The following is a 7,026-nucleotide window of genomic DNA, read 5'->3' as shown; positions in this document are numbered from 1 at the left end:
AGCTTTCTAACCCTTTCGTATGAAACTGTGCTCTGAGTAAAACAGCACAAAATCCACTGACAAAAATGCACCAAATGCTGCAGTAGCCACATTGGTGTTATGCAGGCGTAATGCAAGTGCTGACCAAGGGAGTTGCCCTGTCAGGGGAACAGAGGAGCTGGCGTATTGGCAGGTGGGTCTGAGATGTAATGGGGCATCAGAATCTCATCTGCACTACAGTTTAATTCCATCGATTCAGAGGTGGTGGGGGGGGGGGGGGGTAGGAAGCATTCTTGAAAGAAACGAATGGAACCAAATGCTGCCATTCTTGCCAACCAGGGAGAATAGCCCCCTTAAAGAGAAGTCTTCACTACTATCTTTGTATAGGTGTTGGCAGGTGGGAGGCGGGATGTCAACACTCTGGACAGTTTTTCAGACAAGTAGGTTCTGGGTTCTAGAAGGATGCGGTTAATCACATTTGTTTGTTTACTTACAACAGAAGTGATACTTCTGTTAAGAATAACAGCTGGCCCTCCTTAGTGTCCCGGGCCCTGGTGTAGTGCGTGGTGCTTGTGTCCGTAGGAGGGCCTTCTCTGTGGCTGCTCCTCTTCTTTGGAACACTCCCCCACCACCCCAAGATTCGTTCAGCCCCCTCTCTATTGGTTTTTAAGGCCCTTCTTAAGACCCACCTGTTTCGCCAGGTGTTTGTCCTTTAATTATTATTTTTTTAATGGTTATTGGTATTGTTGTTGTTCACTGCCTGGAGTTTTTGGAGGAGGCAGTATACAAGAAAATTTTAATGAATGAATAAATAGTACAGAAGTATAGATGATATAAAGCAAAATGATTTGGCCTCAATTGCTCTGATAAGAATGCAATAAGATGTTTACACACACATGCACATGCGCAAACTTTCTCAAGTTTGTAAACCTATTTTCTTAATGCTAAATATGTATAATTGCACCTACATCCTCGTGTTCCACCAAAGTAGTTACAGCTTTATCTCATCTTGAGCGGATATTGTGTGCCTGCCTGTCCTTGCAATTGCTTTCTCTTTTCTCATTCCAAATGGGCTGGGATACAGTGCAATGCTAGTGTTTTCTTGTTGCAGCTTCCTTTATTCCCTTTGCAGATTCAGATTTACAGTAATCCCTACTCTGGCATTAACATGGATCAGCTTATTGAGGCAAGGTGTCTCTCAATACCAGTTGGCAGGGGAGCAACAGCAGGAGAGAGGGCATGCCCTCACCTCTTGAATGTGGGCTTCTCAGAGGCATCTGGTGGGCCACTGTGTGAAACAGGATGCTTGACTGGATGGGCCTTGGGCCCGATCCAGCAGGGCTGTTCTTATGTATATACTTAATGGCCAAAGAAGAATAACTGATCCAGAATCCACTGCCAGCTACAGTGCCTGTGCTTGTGTAACATAATTGGCACAGGTTGTGCTCTCACACACAATTATGAAAACAGCTGCCACAGCAGCACCCTTAGCAAGCATAGCCATACACTCAACTAGAACCTCTTCAGCCACATTTTGACTGAGTACACCTTGCAATGCAGATTACAGAGCAGCCCAGAGCAGTGAGTGAAGCACAAGTTAGTCTCAAGGCCAGACATGGGGCTCATCTCACAGCAGCCACTAAGAAAATGTTACTTACACTTACACACCTGAGCTGCCAAACTGTCCATTTCTCACCACAACACCGTCTCACAAACCGAGAAAACCACAATCAAGGAAGGTAGTTTGACAGATTGACAAAGGCACCCAGTTCTGCCTTTGTCAATCTGAGATTCAGCAAAACCAGATAATTAATAATATAGCAGCAAAATAATAATATAATAATAATACTATACCACAAAATCAAACCTTCCTTGATTCCTTCCTCCACTCCTAATGTATCTTTTTCAAGGGCACACCTCTGCCTCCTCCCCAGGTCCTTTGAAAACATTTTGAAATCTCCCCCTTTTTTGTACCAGCTAATGGGGGCACAGTTGCCCATGGCAACACTTGTTTTGTATGATAAGCCAAGAAGCAAGGAGACCTCAAGCCAATTGGATCAAACTCATCGAATCACAGATCTACAAGATGAATTACATTTGTTACATTTTATTTATTTTTTACATTTTATATCCCACTCTTCCTCCAAGAGCCCAGAGTGGTGTGCCTACATACTTACGTTTCTCCTCACAACAACCCTGTGAAATAGGTTAGGCTGGGAGAGAAGTGACCGGCCCAGAATCACCCAGCTAGTCTCATGGCTGAATGGGGAGTTGAACCCGGCTCTCCCTGGTCCTAGTCCAGCACTCATAACATTAACCCTATCCCAGCCGTCCCCAAAGTCCTACAAAATAATGTAATCCATCATGCATTATGAACATACTAGTATGTGTAAGCCCGTTGTAATAACGGGCTCTAGTGGGGGGGGGTCCCCGCTGTCGCCTCACCCGCCTCGGGCGCACTCCTTGGGCCGACACCTCCGCCGCCGCCTCGGGCGCTCTCTCCACCCGCCGTTTCTTGTGGCGGCGGCCGCCGCCATCGGAGCCAGTCGCCCCGCCACGGCCACCACCTCCTTGGCCCGCACTCCTTTGGCCGAGGCCGAGGCTCCGCCGCCGCCTCAGCCGCACTCTCCGCCCGCCGCTTCTGCTCCTTCTGGTCTCCCGTGGCGGCGGCCGCCGCCATCGGGGCCAGTCGCCCACCGGCGGCCGGGTCCAACATGGCCGCCCATCTCCGCGCATGCCCAGAACGGGCGAAAAAGACACGGGCGGCACGGACGCACGCCCAAGGCTTTTATGGGTAAGGATACATCCTCATAACCTAGAAAGTACACCACACTTCTCAGATTTAAACCAAATCTCTTTATCTGCATTACTGAGAAAAGAAGCCCCATTTTCAAGAAATTTACTTTTCTTCTGAAGACCTTAAGCTATTCATGTAAGATCACTAGTTTATTATGACTACCGTGTCCAAATATTTACAGCTCCATTGTGAAAGTGTGAGTGTATATGTAATTCTGCTTTTTTAAATTAATAAAGATATTAAAGAATAAAACAAGGAGCCCGTGTGGTATAGTGGTTAGAGTTCTGGACTAGGACCGCAGAGACCTGAGTTCAAATCCCCATTCAGCCATGAGACTTGCTGGGTGACTCTGGGCCAGTCACTTCTCTCTCAGCCTAACCTACTTCACAGGGTTGTTGTGAAGAGAAACTTAAGTATGTAGTAGGCTTGTGCCCGAAACGTTTCGGCGGCCATTGTAAAGACCTCCGAAACGTTTTGGCGCTGGGGTGGGATTCGGTGCTTCGGCACTGGCGGGGGTAGTACTTTAAGGGCGGGGGAGGGTGTACTCACCCCCACCCGCCGAGTTTCCCCCGCAGGCACTCTGCAAATTTCAAGCGTTCCTCCCTGCCGCCCCGTTCCCCCCGTGGGCCGGCAGTTGCAAGCGCGTGTGCACGATGGGCGCATGCGCGCTCGCCACTTCCGGCCGACGGGGGGAACAGGGCAGCAGGGAGGAACTCTGCCGCCCTGAGGGGCTTGAAATTTGCAGAGCGCAGGCGGGGGAAACGTGGCAGGGGGGGTGAGTACACCCTCCCCCGCCCTTAAAGTACTACCCCCGCTGGTGCCGAAGACCATTCGGGCACATCCCTAGTATGTAGTACACTGCTCTGGGCTCCTTGGAGGAAGTGCGGGATATAAAATGTTTTTTTTAAAAAAGTTCATGTCTTTCCAACCACCACAAGATACCAATTTTTAGCAGATTTCAGGCATAACTACTGCTGAGTATGAATCTCCTACCCTCTTCCCTCAACTCTGCAAGAAGTGGAGGCTGAAATCTGACTTTCACAATGTGTAGCCAACCACGATTTCCTTTTTCATCTGAACTTAGGAAACTCTGCTTGAACAAACAGTTAGCTAACAAAGCCAGATTTTTGTCTGAACTGGGCCTTTGTGTGTCTGTTGCAAATTCTAAGAAACCAATTGTACCATTTTGGCCAGGGCTTGACAAATCCCAGGCATTGGGGAACTGTGGCTTCTAGAAATCTAACCTTGGTGCCTAGTCTTGAATATTCAGAGGAAGAGTTACTTAAAACTTCTATTTGTCCCAGGTGGCCTGGTTTCTGTTCTATGTTGTTTGTAGAGGGAATAAAGACAAGCCCATTGACTCTCGCCACCCCCCACAATGTCTATCGCTAAGTCCAATACTTTGGTCCCTACATTTTGGGGCTGGCTCCTAGTTCCAAAGAAAAATTGCTAAGGCAATTAAGTGCACCCCCTTTCTTCCAACAGTAGGCTATATATCGCTTAGGTGCCATCAATGAAATAGACTAACTTGCAGCTGGTATCTCTACTGACTCTTTTACATTTTTGGAAAAGACAACATTTGGATTTTAGGGTATACAGTATCACAGCAGTAGTATGTTGCCTAAAAGCGTGTAGGTGCAATGCAAAAAGAATGGAAGAGAACCCCTGGTAGTGTATTATCTAGATGAGAGAGACATAGGATATATAAGCTGCCTTTTCTTAATTTAATTTCTTTCCCAGTCTCTTATGTTGACTGACTTTTTCTCCTCCAAGCCTACAGTGTGTCTTGGGTTACAATTAACTTCTTCTTGGTCTAGTCTCAAATACAAGTTTATTTTTGCTCTGGAATTTGGGTGGTGCTTAGAAATGACCCTGTAATTGTGACACTGTGTTCTTAGGCCATTTTGCCCGCTTTGCATTTCTTCCAGTTCTTTATTTATGTTGCTGGACCAGGGATGCAAAGAACCTTCAGGCTAGTAACTGCTGCCAGATCTGATGGACTGTGTGTGATGCTTAAGCCTTGAGGTTCATAGCCTATGTTACAGGAGGATCCACAGAGCAAGCACAGGAACATTTTCCATTCATGTCTTAGTTCTGGAATAATCTTGATGCAGCACAAGGAGGGTTGGTAGAAGGTCTGCACGAAGAGGAGGAATGTAGTTGGTTGTGATATGCATTGTGCCAGGCCTATGTGACTATCCACAAAATGAGAACCTGGATCCTCCAAAAAATCTGACTGTGGCTAGTGGTTAGTGACAAAATGGAGCAATGCGATTAAAATCTGCATTGGAAGACTTGGTGGAATTTTTCATGGTGATCTGTTCTCCACACCATTGCTGGCTGGGTTTGGAATGGTAAGGTAGGCACGGAGGTGCTCTTACCCCTGGACTTCTGGGCTGAAGTCTGGGGCTGCCCACACCACCTGCCCCCCCCCCAAATCCTCTTTGTTCCGGGTGGTGTGTTGGCTGCAACAGTTGGCCGAATGTGACTGTGACTGTGACCTGCGCTGGGTGGCCAAGTGTGACCTCTGCTTGAAAGACAGAGTGGGGAAAGAAATATTTGGGATGGGAATATGTTGTGCATTGATACGTTTCTGCTAATGTATATTTGCATAAATATACCTGTTTTATATTCTTACATTCTTGTGAGTTCAGTTGCTGTCTGTGCCCTCAAGAACCCACGTGTCGAAATACTGCCTGTATCACTCTGTGTGTGTGTGTGGGGGGATGATGCTTAACTTGCAGCGGGGTAAGGTGGGGCCTCCAAATACCTTTCAGTTCAGGCTCCAAAATTACCTAGGTGCATAGGGCTGAGTTTGGCCCAAAGTTCAGGTTCCTGAGAGAGCACCGTCACTGGGATATGTTGTAAGGAGACATGAGAGAGAAGACCTTTGAAAAGGCCTTTAGAAGTGGACAGAGTGGCCCATGTGGAGACTTGGGTTCACATCCCTGCTCATCTATCCAATTCACTGAATGGGATGGAGAATCTCTGCTTCAGGGTGGTGTGAGGATGAAACAAAATAACTGCCGAATACATGGACTTGAGCTTGGAGGAAGAAAAGGACACAACTTCAAAAGAATCACTGATTTTATACAGACCCCAAAGGACCAGCAGAGGCTCATCCTAATGGGCTGGGGTGTGTGTGCCTAATCAGGCCCAATTATGCCTGTTCCTCCCATCTTGCCTCGCCCTGTGTTAAGGAGAGCTAAGGAGAGCTGTGCTGCCTTCAGGCTGGTCATTCATCAGGTACGAATATGAATACAACGAATAAAGCTCCCAAAGTGGTTTACACACACACACACACACACACACACACACACACACACACACACACACACACAGGCTCCCTGTCCCCAAAGGGCTCACAGTCTAAAAAAGAAACATAAGGCAGACACCAGCAACAGCCGCTGGAGGGATGCTGTGCTGGGGACGGATAGGGCCAGTTACTCTCCTGCTAAATAGAGAGAATCACCACTTTTAAAAGATGCCCCTTTGATCAGTTTGCAGGGGGTAGAGCTGTGTGGGCTCAGAATTTTCTTCCTAGAAGGAGCACAGAATGGTGGCTCATTAGCTGGCTGGCCATTCTCTTGTAAATTAATCACTGCTGATGGCTCTGATATTCTAAATAAGTTGACAGCTTGATGAGTATGGCAAAGAGCATGGACCTACCTGAAAGGGAGGGGCTAAAGGTGACACCACCTGTTTCTCCCCCCCTCATGTGTGTGTGTGTGTGTGTGTGTGTGTGTGTGTGTGTGTGTGTGTGTGTGAAGCTAGAGGGAAAAGAGCAGATGAGCTGCTGGGATGCAGAGGAAGACCAGGAATTTTAGGCTGAGGTGGAAGTGGCAGCATCTTTGGATGCAAGCATGCAGCTGTCTGGGAAATTGATGCAACCTGTTGCTTGATTTCTAAAAACTAAGGATCTGCTATCTTCATCCCATGCACTACCTATATTTATTTGTATAAATAATACAGATATTACAAAGGCAGCATTAAGCACTGGAATTGTAGTCCAAATGTAGTGTCCACTTAGCCTTGCTTGCTTATTTCCCATCCACCCACTCACCAAAGCACACAGCTATATATCATTGTATAAATGATGTGCATAACTAAAAGGCAAGAGGAGATCAGAATCAGGCACACAGCCTGCTACAGAAGTTTCTGGTTCAAAATACCAATCTTTGGTGATTATGGGAGATAACACAGAAGTGCACACACACTTTTGATAACAGCACAGCTTTCAGGCATACATA

Source organism: Hemicordylus capensis, chromosome 4 (genome assembly GCF_027244095.1).
Source record: "Hemicordylus capensis ecotype Gifberg chromosome 4, rHemCap1.1.pri, whole genome shotgun sequence".
NCBI classification, from domain to species: Eukaryota; Metazoa; Chordata; class Lepidosauria; order Squamata; family Cordylidae; genus Hemicordylus; species Hemicordylus capensis.
This window is presented reverse-complemented; position numbering follows the sequence as displayed.